Source organism: Orussus abietinus, unplaced genomic scaffold, assembly GCF_000612105.2.
Source record: "Orussus abietinus isolate OABI.00-Male unplaced genomic scaffold, Oabi_2.0 scaffold32, whole genome shotgun sequence".
Classification (NCBI taxonomy): Eukaryota; Metazoa; Arthropoda; class Insecta; order Hymenoptera; family Orussidae; genus Orussus; species Orussus abietinus.
Window position 1 is genome coordinate 753,793 of NW_019394330.1, and position 13,872 is coordinate 767,664.

The 13,872-nt window shown below is 44.6% G+C and overlaps 1 protein-coding gene across 1 annotated transcript in view; it reads right to left on the minus strand.

Moving 5' to 3' along the window:
• The window catches only part of LOC105703847, a 46,087-nt gene that overhangs the window by 28,869 nt on the left and 3,346 nt on the right, over positions 1–13,872 (minus strand). The window lies entirely within an intron of this gene.

Here is a 13,872-nt window from a genome sequence, read left to right on the forward strand (position 1 = left end):
GCCACTTTCACATCCCCTTAAACCTGCACGACGAATTGTCGCTAATATGTTAGAAAAGATAACAATTGTAATGAAGATTATTTCAAGAAAAATGTGATACTAATTTCTGCCCTTGTCTCAGTGAAATGAAAGGCCCCCTTAATTGACGACGAAGTTTCCATTAACGACGGTGCCTCGTACAAATTAGATACGAATCTTCCGTTGTCCGAGTTCAAGAGCAAATTTATCCTTAGAAAATCTTTACATATCTTTCAACCGGGTAATGAGATCCTCTGAAGACAAAAGCTCGTTGTTACTACAAAGGCGGCCCCGATAGTATCGAGCCAATAGTTCGCGCTTAAAAATGTGCTCCAAGGCGCCCTCAATCCTCGCCGTTGTATTTTAAACAGAGGCCGACAATTGCAGAACAATTACAGGAATTTCAAAAGGGAGAAGGTTCTTTTTCTCGGGTCGATTCCGTGCGCTGGGCGTTTCCAGTAAAACAATGAAAATAAATTAAAAATCCACAAATCCCTCGCAGTATCAACGGCGCGCAAGCAAGGAGATAATTAGTATAAAACATGCAAGGTCTTTAAGATGAAGTGAAACCCCCCTCAAATCGGTCGACTCGAATAACATACTTTTTTTTAAGGGTTCACGTGGCTAGTGAGTACCTAGGAATTATCCTGACACTTCACCTTAATTACGGCGACGGCACGACAATGTCGAAAATTCTCAACCCGCACTGTAAAACCGCTAGATCGATACATTAATTAAGCCCGAGGATGAAATATGAAAATCGAACTACATCCCTCGGTGCGCGTCAACGAGAAGGGTATCGGAATGAAATATGAACGTCAAACGTCGGACTCCTCGCTCCCACGGGGTGCGGAAAAACGCGGAGGATTTACAGGAGGCAAATTAATAGTAAATCAAGGAGAGACCGTGACCAAAGGCTGCGGATCCTCGCGTAACTTGGGCCCGGATAATGGGATCCTTCCGCGGGTAAAGTGCAGCGTTAAAATCGCGCTCTTATCGACGGACTTATCGAGTCGTCGGCTCCGCTAGGCGCTCGGAGAGGCGTTCTCTAAAGCGTCCTTTAAAGCGTCCTTAAAGGCGTCGTGACGAGGCCGTCTAGAGTGGTCGTAAAAAAGGAAATAAATAAGGCTCCTCAGTGGGCCGTAAGCAAGGGCCATCGCGGCAGGACGATTCGCCGTAATCGGTTTTTGCAGCTGCAGCTGCCGCCGTGGGAGCTCGCGCGCGTTTACGAGTCCAGAGCTCGGTCGCGCGTTAAATAAATCCGGCGCGGCGGAGCCGAGCCGAGCGGAGCCGTGAACTTTAGTGGCCATATCGATTACGCGTACAGAGCCAACCCCCGGCGCGGCGCCTTCCGGTCCGTCGCCCTTGACTCCCGCGCGTTCCGTAGACGTCGCGACGCCGGCGACGCCGGCGCCCCTGGCGCCCCTGGCGCCCCTGGGCGATCCGACGACGCAAGCGCCACCGGACGCGGGACGTTTCCGCGCCTTAAGGTGATACGAAAGGGTTATTCTAGATATTACAAACGTCAAAATATTTATACAACTTTTTTCCAAACTGGGCGCAACGAATCATCTGAAACTTTAACACGCGATTATGGAAGCTCCAAGGAAGAACGCGCTGCCCGTGAAATTTAATTTCTTGAAAAGAAATATCTTTCTTTGATTCACGTGTTAAAGTTTCAGATAATTCGGTGCACCCAGTTTGGTATGTATATATCACACTTTCATATCACCTTAAGGCTAAAACTAGTCTCGGGGAGGAAGAAAAGGATTTTCGACGGCCCATCACCGGACGGGCCGATATTCCAGCGACTCTTGCCCAAGAAAACCAGAGCCAAGGAAGAACGCCTCGAGAAAAGAGAGGAGACGAGAGAAAGAGAGAGTGAGAGAGAAAGCGCGGCAAAAACGGGCCCGCGGGGGAAATTAACGACGACGACAGCCATGAAACGAGGCCCCTAACGAGGGCGGGCCAAAGTCGACGAAAATTCAATTACGCCCGACGAAAATCGAATATATCCGGCCAGAACGCAATTACGCGGCAGGCGGCAAAAAAATGGGGCCTCTAGTGTACGCATTATCATCCGTCAATAAAGGTCGATAATCGAAGGCACCTCGGCGTGTCCTCGATCGGCGCAAGAGAGGGTCTCTTTCTCTCTTTGTCGACGGTCCCCGATTACGCAAGACGTACCGTTAGCTCCGAGCTGCATTAGTTAGCGCAAGTAGTTACGGCTCGGTGAGAGAGGGACGAAGCGATGGAAGGAAAAATAGAGGACTGCGGGAGGGACAAAGAAACGGACAGGGAGAGGGGAAAAAAAAATCCGATCAGGCCATATCGCGACCGGCCCGTCGTGAGTCGTAACTTGGAGCTCCGGAACGCAACGACCGACCGGTATGACGTCGCCAGGTTAAAGTAAAGCGAAACCCCTCTCAAATCGGTCGACTCGAATAAAACATTTTTTTTTTTTTCAGGGTATTTTATAGAACTGTCCGAAACTGGACACATGACTCGTGAACACCTATCTTAAAAAAAAAACAGTGGAGAAAATACAGTGATGGTAACTTTTCCGGTTACGCGTTGCTTTGTATATAGAAGTAATGTCTATGTACTCGTCGGTTAGTGTCCGGGACTTCTCGAAACTTCCGCCTTGCTTTTCACGTTTTTTTCGTTTCGCAGTCCCGTAATCCGTTATTCAAAGTCACTCGATTAAACCAGTCCCGAGGCTTTCGGTTTCGCATACGCGAGGCTCGGACGAATCGGGAGTGGATTTGACCGTTTCCGTGTACGGCAGGCATGACGAAGGGCACTCGGTCTTAGAAAGGAAGGCAGCCGAGGGGGGTAAAAAGAACGAAGAAAGCACCGTGAGGACAGGAAAGGATGTTCGCATATGGGACCGATGACCCTTGAAACGAGCGGTAACGAGCTAACGGCCGTTTAAGGTGAAGCGAAACCCCCCTCATATCAGTCGACTCGAATAAGACTTTTTTTTAAAGATATTGGATCGAACCGTCCGAAACCGTGACACATGACTCGGAAGCACCTAGGAATTATCCTGACACTTTTAAAATTTGGACTTTTCCAAATGATTAAAAATAATTCCACACGGCTGTCAATACAAATACGAACGTTGGCGACGTAGGTATTTAGAAAAACCTTTCCTCGACGTGTTTAACTTCACCTTAAGAGAGCGAGCTCTGCCGGGATGGATCAAGCCATGCCCGATGTGGCTTTCTTTTGGACCTCCGACGTCTGATCTTTTGCAACTTTACGGCCATCTTTTGGCCATCTTATGGATCATTTCGCCCCATACTCTGCATATTTTGTTTCGCTCGGATCCGCCCGGTTTTACGATTCGTAGCTTTTTTCTCAGAGGCCGACGTCGCCGAGGAGGTTTTTCGAAAATTTACGGCAAGGCCATGGACCCTTTTTACCGAGTCGACTACCCCTACTTGCGCGTTTTATACGTTAAGGTGAAGTGAAACCCCTTTGAAATCAGTCGAATCTAATAAGACACTTTTTTACCCAATATAACTCGGCACAGATGTCAATATAAAAACCAACTTCGGCAACATAGATATTTAGAAAAATCATTTTTACCAACATCGATCAAATTTCTCGACGTGTTTCACTTCACCTTAAACCGAGACACCCGGTGAACACCGGGAGGCCTTTTATTTTCTACCGTTCTTTGTATACGGATTCCCGCGAGCTACGGAAACGGTACTGTCGCGAGACAGTAGTTAAATTATTTTGCGTTTGTAATTAACGCCCGTCAGGACTTACGCGCGATTCTCGTCACATTACCCGGAAGTTAAGCGCGCCTAAAGAAAAGGAAAGACGCGACGGGAAAAAGATTCCAACGAGCGCGGAAGTCGGCGGAAACTAATCTCTTTGTACCTTCGCCTGCTTCGCTTTCCGTTTCGTATCTTAAGGTGATATGAGAGTGTGATCCGTACACACCAGAAGGTGAAAATATTTATAAAACTTTTCTCCACCCTGGCTGCACCAAATTATCTAAAACATCAACACGTGATTATGTAGGCTCTGATGAAGAACGCGCTGCCCATGAAATTTCATGAGCAGCGCGTTATTTTAGGTCGTAGAGCGTAGTATTTTATGTCGACTGTCTCGTACATTTGGGTGAATATATCAGTATATACATATGCAATGGAAAGTGATATCAGTGAAAGTGAAAAGGAAACAAACCGATAAAAGGCGCAGCCGGACCTTTGAATTTCGGAATAAAAGCTCCGTCTTTGCATGATGCAAATTAATTGCCGTTTTTTAATGGTTTAAAAAATAAACTACGTTTAATAGTGCGGGATCGAATGCTACGGGTTTTCATAAAAATTGTAAAATTGAAACATTCGACGGGCACAAAATAAAAGATGGAGACTCGCCTCGCGCGCCTTGACGGGGAAGAGACGACTCTCGGGTACGGGCGAGGCAGGACAAGGCCCGACAGGGCTACGAACCAGGCAGTCCGGTCGAGCTATATAAGTTCCGGACGGCCTTGCAGCTTTTTCAATGCAAGGACGACGTTCGCTCGATCGATGGTACCGCGCTCCCGCGGCATTAACTGAAACCAACGACGAGACCATCCGCGTCGGCCCCCAAGACGCTTCGAGGGGTTTCAACCCGACTTTTTGCCTAGCAGAATTACCGAGGATTACAGTTTCTCGCTATTCTTCGAGGTTAGGGCAAGGAAAGACCACATAGAAAATAATATCTGGACGAATTAAGTCATTTTCTTGCAAGAAAAATTACTTGTACAAGTTATGCTAAAATTGAAAACGCACGTCGCGTCGCGGATAGACCGTCGCCTTAAGGTGACGTGAAAGAGGCGTAAAGGACGTCTCGTTTGTGAAACTTTCCTCCGAACTGGATACGATGTGAATATGGAGGCTATACAAAAGGTCCTGACAGCCAGCGAATTTCAATTTTTTAAATTTATTCCTAGACACGTTAAAAAATTGGGATAAACGATGAAATTTCACGGGGGTCAGGATTTTCCTAATAACCTTCACATTGATGTCGTAGAGCTTGAAACGATTCGATATACCCAGTTCGGAGAAAAGTTTCATAAACGATTGACCGCTCGGACGGCACTTTCACATCCCCTTAATTTTTCCTTTCCGTAACGAGAAGCAATTCATCGGACGTCGCTCGATCGAGCGCGACAAACCGGTCGATAAACGGACAACATTTCAGGCGACTTTATGCACCGACCTCGAAGAAAATGAGGAAACTGCAATGTCGGTAACCCGACGCGAACTACCCGGCCTTGCGACGTGCTCTCTCGATCCCGCCCCTCGTCCCGGAAACGCCGCGTTGGGTAAACAGACTCTTCGTCGATTTTCCCTCTTAGCGGAGATAAACGTCTTTTGAGGACGTCCAGGTGCGACGAGATAATAACCACCCTGGCCGCGAAATAAAGCACCGCCCCGACGTCGAGCGGAGCTGTTATTACACCCGCGGTAACGCGACGGCGCCCGTTCGGAGTAGGTAACGAGCGTTTCGGCGGCGTAAACGCTCCTCGGAAGCCCGGAGTCTTTTAACGGAACTGGCCCTCGCGGAATCCCGGAATCCCGGAAATTCTCCTCTCCGGTTTCCCATCGAGATCCACCGCCCCTGTAATCAATCGAGCAGCGGCGTCTCGAGTTCTCGCAACGGAAATTCTCCGGCTCGATATGCGCTCCGACGAGACTGAATTCAGGATGTCTCAAAGGGAGATGCGTGATGCATTTAAGAGGATGCGAAAGGCGCTAAGAAATTTAACCAACGTCGATAAAGTATGGTAAAAATGTTCCCACCCACGAGGGAGCGCTGAAGACCGTATGCGCAAAAATACATTGAGGTCTTATGGGACCTTCCGCTCTGTCGAACACTCTTTGGCCTGGACCCTGGGGGATGCTCGTTCACCTTCGACCAGAGATCGAATCGCATATCTCGCGTAATTAATCGAGAAACGAGCTTTCGTTTCTCAAGCTAGAGCTCGGCATTAGACCCGCGACACGTTTCTCGGGCGGCTCGAGGACTTGGCATTTGTCCGGGCAAAAGGTGAGCGAGTCGCGATTCTCGCCTCTCCGATATCGAGAGAAACCGGAGAGATGTGTGTTCTCCGGTCCCAGAATTTCACTGGTAAAAAGGGTACCGATGTAACGTCAAAGTAGATAAACTTGTAATCCGGCTTAATCCGGATCGGATTTGGGACCGTGATTCACCCCTCACCGGGCAAGGCTGTTACCTTTCTAATTATATCAATGACCCTGGTTTAACACTGTTTCCACCACGATTTTGTGTATACCTATTTCGACCAAAAGGTTTCGATGAGCTGGAGGAAAATGATACCGCTAAATAAATTTACCAATTATTATACGAAAACTCAAAACATTAATTGAGAAAAAATTATTAAACTTTGAAAATAATTTCAAGTTAAAATTTTTAAAGGTGTCTTGACACCTCTGGTAGAAATAGTGTTAAGGTGAAGTGAAACCCCCCTCAAATCGTTCGATTCGAAAAGGACACATTTTTTTAAGGCTATTTGATAGAACTGTCGGAAACCTTGACACATGACTCGTGAGCACCTAGGAATTGTTTCGACACTTTCAAAATTTACCTGTATATATATAGGCTGACTCTTTCATATCGCCTTAAGTCAAGATACAACTTGCAAATGAAATGTCCTCGCCATTGTGCACCGGGTATACGGAAAATGTGCATTAATAGGAACTCGGACTTGCCGGTTTTCTTCTCCGTCTCCTTTTATTCCTTTCATCGTACACATTGTACGCGAACACCCACTGTCGTAAAAATATGCAACATCTGTCCATTGTTTCCGTTCCATTTCACGCCGCGAGATTTTCATTTTCACTTGGTCCACTTCTTTCGCGATTGTCGCGACCGGTCTCACGCGAAGTCTCGCGATAAAAATCATTTCCCACGTAAACTCGTTTACGCGGTGCGTTTCTCAATTTATATCTGCACGCTCATTGATTTCCCTTCGAGTCTCGTAATTACTCTCGCTCTCTCCTCGTATCGCTTCGACTGGAAACACAATGCACCGCAATCTAGAAGGAGAACTTAATTGTGCCATAATTTCTCGTCTCAGGGAAACCAATCTTTAAGGACGTAATTAATTGGAAATTACGACAATTTCTTCTTATTAATTGGTTAAGATGTACTCCCTCACACCTAAGCATCGAGTAACCGTACCGTTTGTCCTCATCCACTTTATTCATTTATTTTATGTTTCAGAGTAAGGTGAAACCCCCCTCAAATCAGTCGATTCGAATAAGACACTTTTTTAAGGGTATTGGATAGAACCGTCTGAAACTTTGACACATGACTCGTGAGCACCTAGGAATTATCCTGACACTTTCAAAATTTCGATTTTTGGGAACAAGATGACAATATAAAAACGAACGTCGGCAACGTGGGTATTTAGAAATATCTTTACATCGCATCGTTGAGAACAGAGATATCTGTAAAGTTAGGTGAATTCAATCGAACGTTGCATAGGAAATTGAAAAACTGCAAAATCTTGTGAAGTGGAGACCGCGACGAATTGTCCTACGTAGTAAATTCAAATTTTTAGGATTTTTACGAGGTCTCGGCCAGTAAAGCGCTGCTTTCCAATTTCCCATTAGGCCATTAGGCCCCGTTTTTGACCTCGTTGCTTCCGGATAACCGTTCTGCCGAAACCGGGTAAGTTTAACGACGGAAGCCGAACGGTACTCGTGACTTAACGATCGCCTGGAATGACGAAACGAGAAAATCCCAAAATACCGAAAAATCGCGCCCATTGGGCGAACACAGGGGAGAGTTTCTTTTTAACCCCCCTCAGATCAGTCGATTTTAATTCACTGTTAAGACATCAAATTCATAATTTTACCGCAACCTTAGTACTAAAAATGTATGAAAATCTTTAACAGTATAATTTGCCCCACTCAACCGACAATTTTTCTATCCGAGCACATTCTTCCTCAGCGAATCGCCCGATCAGCTGATTTTGACAACCTTGGTCTCATGTCACGGCGTTGCGTCGCGTGGCGTCGCATGGCATCGCCGGTATGGCGCCTTTACGCTCTCGGAGTCGAAGGTCAATGTCGATGGGAAATCGAAGGCGACTCGCGAGTGTACGCGTCCGGAGAAAAGAGAGAAAGAAGCCAAGGAAGAAAGTGAGCGCAAGAGAGACAGCCGGAGCAAGCATCCCGCCGCTTTCGCACGTGAGAATGACACACGATCGGATGGAATTGCTTTTAATTGCGACCGGGTCGGAGCGTCGGATCCACCTCGAGGCCGACTTTGCTGTTACCCGCGAGCTTCGCGAAAATTATGACTCGCCCAAACTGCGAAAATAAGTAACGCGTTTCCCCGATCAACGTCTATCTCCCGCCGTACCGCCATTCGACTTCTAGTCACTGCCGCCACTTTGCATTCAACGTAGATCGAAAATATTAAAAAAAAAAAAAAAAGGAAAAAGAAGAACTATCCGGGTCGCGAGGGATTCATTATTGCGCGAGCGACCCTTAATTTCAGGTCACTTAATTAAGCAACGCCAAGCAGAACAAGCCCTCATATACTCGATTTAAATCCCCTGTAACGTGTCTGCTATTCAAAGCGAGCACTGGCGCGACGCCCCCGCTTAATTTCGTTCGAGCTCCATCCGAACCTCGACAAGGCGTCGAAATTGCGCAATCGACAGGCGCAAATTACTCCGAGCTCAGATAAGGACAGCTCCGAAACACGCGACTATTCCCTGGTGAAAAGGATTCAGACGCCAACAAAGAAAAATGGGAAATTACCTTCGGATTTTCAATTCCATATTTCCCTACTAAAAATTGCCGATAAAATATGATTAAAAAAACGTTCCATCATTTTCTATAATCTATCTGAATCCTATCTTCTTACAATTCGATATAAAATCATGTACTGACGTATAGTATCCATCAGGAATGATTAGCAAATCGATAGGCGATACTTATCGACCGATCGGTATCTCGGCGGATGGAGACACACGTTCCGCTCTCGAAACCGTCGATCCGGGATCCTCGCGATGTCGCTCGTCATACTAGGAGTAGAAATTAATTAAAGCAAGAACCTGCCGCGGGGCAACACGTTGGCCCCGGGCAAGACGTTTTATCTCCTCGGGATTTAATTTGCGACTCTGAGTAGCGTCGTGGAAATTGCGGGGGCTCCCCTTGATTCGATTAACGGAGACGGTGACGCTTAATTAAGAGGCCTGTCTTGATTAAGTGGAGGATCGGTGACAGCTCCGAAGGGAGTCTCTCGGTCCCTTAGACGACTTTCCTCCTTGAAATTAGTCCCTTGATTCGTCCAACGAATACCGTCGATAATCGACGATCGAAAGATATCGACCCATCGATCGAATACGAATGAAAAAATAATGAATAAAAAAAAAGTGATCGTTCGAAGGCCAAAGAACAAAATAAAGGAATGTTTATGAAAATAGAGGAGGAATGGATCGAATATCGACTGACAGTCTAACCAAAGGAATTAATTCTCACTACTCACTAAAGGAATTAATATCCGTATTCCTGCTGATCATTTGAAAACACGATGTAATCCACCATATGACATTATTTAAATTCGGTACAAAGTTATGCATCTCTTCTGAACATGTTACGTATAGCTACGTATCCAGCTTCCAACTCCCTTAAATGATAAAAGTGACATGACTTTTTAATCTAGCGCATCTTCTCGACGAAGACATTTGCATCTCGAGGAACTCTTCTATTTTTAAAGAGAATCTGAAAGTTTTTTTCTCGTCGCTACGACATGATTTATGATCACTGGACGATGAGACGTCTTCTTTCGCCCTTCCTCGAGAGAAAAAGGAAAAAAAAAGAAGAAGTGAAAAGGAGAACTTATTCAGACTTTCATGGACAGGCATTAAATTTAATGCGCTGTGCGCGCACCCATGGCAATAATCATGACTGGAGACAAGAAGGGCTGAAGTCAGATTAAACGCCATAAAGTCGGGAAAAGCAAATCGCACAATCATTCGAGACGCGCAAACCACTCGTGCCTACTCGAGTAACGAGCTTAAGCTTTTTCCCCTGGCAAGAGGGGCTAGATGGCCTTGTCTGGCCCTTCGGTCAAACGATTGCTCATCTCTGCTTTCTATCTTTTTTTTTTTCCCTCCACTCTCTCGACTGCAGATTAAGTCTTCCTCCGATAGTATTGCCGTTCACTTGCAAACGTATAAAACAACTATAGAGTTCTTAGTAAGTAAGTAAGTGGCTTCACCATTCTAGATTTTAAGGTGATATGAAAGAGCCAAATCGCCAAGCCAAATCGTTGGAGAAATTATTCTCCGAATTGGGTGTACCGATTCGTTTCAAATCTTCTACCGCGGGAATATAGAGGCCCTAAACTAGGTCCTGAAACTCATGAAATTTCATTTTTCATCAAACATTTATTTACTTATGTGGACTAGAACCAACGTGGCGTGGTCGTGCACGTTTTACGCTTCTTGGAGGCTTAGAATCGATAATTAAGTGTTTCGGGACCTAGCTCGAACAATTTAGAATACCGTAGAAATGGAATATTACAGAGTCAGATGGGAAAATGCGGTAAACACTTTCACCAACGATTGCAAGAGAAGGCTGGCTTGTCCCGCGGCTAACACGTGTTTTTAAAGCAAAAATTTAGTTGCAACTGAATGTCACAAATGGCGACGTTGGTTCGTCAAAATATAAACAGTCATGAATTCATGGGACTCCGGCACGTCGATCTTTTTATCATCGCTTTACCGAAATGACAAATAGAACCCTTCGTATAATTCTCAACGTAGACGGGATGCCACAAAACGACAAACGGCAACCACCAAAAAGGATATAGATGAATTTTTCTTTATCGAAGTCGATTAAATTTCTTAGCGCTTTTCATATCCTCTTAAAGCATGCATTTGATGATAACCACCCCCGGTTCATTCCTTGCATTAAATATAAATTTATAAGAAACGTTGATTTTACGCGTTAAGTTTTCGATGCGTTTCGAGTACAAACTTGTACCATAACAATGTTTTAACGTTATTCGAACGTAAAACAAAACTCCAAAGAGTGGCACGCTGCAGTACCAATAAGCCCCCTCGATAAAAGATTAATCTCGAACCACCTCGACACCTTTCATTTGATTTCTCCCCTTATCGACATCTTTACATTGACGCGTGACATGCATTCTCTAAGAGGAGAACATTACAACGTGTCCCCGGGAACATTTCGGAACGTGGACCAAAGGAAGGACGTTAAGGTACTGTGTCGACGAGAGCGTTTCGAATTCAAAGAAGAAACGCGAGAAAAAGGTTCACACCGCGAAAGCCATTACGGCTTTTAGAGCGAGCGCTCGCTTATTCTGTCAGCCGAAAATGTTTTCTCCCCTTCTCTCTCTTTCCTCGGCCTCCCTCTGGCTCTTTCTCTTTCCCTCCTTTTGGGCGAACACCTCCTGCCATCTCCGACACGGTGGCTTTAGACTCTCCGTGGATCCTCCTTTAATTTGCATTTCAATTTGCCACGCAGGTGTCCGCGATACCTCGCCGAGATCCCCGAGCGAATCTCGCGCGACAACAATTAAGACGATTCGCTGGCTAAATTATGCGAGGCGCGTCCAAACTCCGCAAAAACGAGTCCACGACAACTTCGCCTTTTATACGTCAACGGGAGATAAAAGGAACCTAAAGCAAGGACCGGCTGCTTTCTTCTCTTCTTTGGTTTCATTTCAAGTCGAGATCTTGCGAATAAAGGTCAACTTCTCGTATTATCTCGAATAACTATATACAACATTTTGAGTATTTAATCAAATGAAAGTACTAACGTATTTCACAAAAATAGTTCATTTCCATTTGTTATTGAAAAGGAGAAAAGGTGTTTTTTTGAGAGTTAAAGTAAACCTCTCGTATTATCTTGATGACTATTAATTGTCTCTACGAATCAACAGAAATGTTTGGTTTTCCGGATTGACAATGACCGTTTCGTACGAGTGCTCGCTAATCTCGAAGAAAGTACATTTACCCTCTATTAACGTAAACTGACATATTCCGTGAATTATCGTGGTGATTCATTATCGGGCAGGAAATATTATCTCCCCTTCTCCCTCCAGCTAAACACGCCTGCCTTCCCCAATACTTCGAGCTCATTGTGACCGCTCCTTTAATTTGCATTTCAATTCGACAAACAGGTGTCCGCAACCTGGCAGAGATCCGCAATTAGTTCGGCAACGATTCAAACAACTCGTTATCCGAACGGCAATCGGAAAAAGATGAATGACCCAGAGAGGGGAACGTTTTCACGGCACCTACGTGTCTTATCCGGAACGCCCGCGATTCTACTATCGGTATTAGATAAGAACGTGTTTTAGCGATCATCGAGAAGGACGCTCCAATCCTCGCTAAGGTGACTTTCTTTCCTCGAAGAGTTAAATAATCGCCTTTCCATGCTACTTTAACCTTGACTACGAATTTTTTCATTCCTCGACTCATGGCATATCAAAAAAGTTAATCCCTGATTTATTTGTTTAACGTTTCAAGACTACTGAAATGGAAAGACGTCATCCAGTCGTCCGGCTTATCGATTAATAAAAATATCGAGCTCAGTGAGCACCGATTTCTCTCGATCCAGTTTTCCTGATATTTCTTGAAATCGTATAAAATAATAATCGATTAATGTAGCATTAAAACGACGTTTAACAACTTCGAGGCAACCCTGTGAAACACTGTAATGGCTTTATCAAAATCTTGGTACCATAAGAAGAGTCAAGAAAAATCGAAAGAAAAAGCGATCGAGTTTCACCGTAAATCGATTGCAGGGAAATTAACGTAGAACCTTCGATTTAAATTTCCTAGACTGGGAATTTAGTGAAACCTAGCGATTCATAAAATATATCAAGAACAGTAAATCTCGTTTCTCCGCACACTTGCAATTTAATACTTTGTCTCAGTACTTCGGTAATTTATTACTCTCGGAAATTACTCGAACACATGGCTTAGGGAAGCGCGGTATGTGTTCGAATTTAGCTAGTCATCTCGCGTAATAAGAGCCCCTTGCAAACAAGGCCCATGTCAGTTATAAAATATTGTCAACTTCGAATAAATAAATCAACCAAGGCCAATCACGATAATATATCCATTATCAAGGTTTCGACTTTCGCCGCAATCTATCAACGGCTATCCGTTCCGATATCTACCCTCGATATTACATTTCAGACAAAAATGTCTTTTAAAGAAAGAAAATGAACAATTAAACACGAGCATCCAATGATTTTATAACCCATCAGTAGGCAAGATCGTGCTCGAAAATCGGAGAACATCGTAAAGGTTTCGTGACTTCTAATCAATAATTTAAATGCAATAATAATCAACGAGCCAAAATAATTACAGCATATAATTCTATAGAAAGCTTAAGTATCTCTTTAAATATAATCGCTAAAAATGCCGCAAAAATGAAGGCGGTAGCGATAAAAGATATTTATTCCAACGGATACGATTCGAAGAAATAAATCAACCCAAAGTGACAAATGCATCTTCGAAGCGTTAACTTTCCTCGATGACGTGCCACATCGGTAACTCGCAAAATTGGTCCATCCGAGCAACGCATTAAATGACCAAGTCACCTCCAGATAACCGTAACGAGTTTTTTCGAAACGTCCTAATTATCGCCTTTAAATAATCGAATCGATTCTAATCAGCCGTGACGAGCCTTTCGAAATTTACTTTCACCGACATTGATGACGCCTTCGCAAAGATTTCGCGACTCTTAGCTGTAATTAAGAAGTACTCGGCACTTTCTTAAGAAGACTACGACCGATCTTTAGAGCCAACGCCGAAAGTTACGTGAC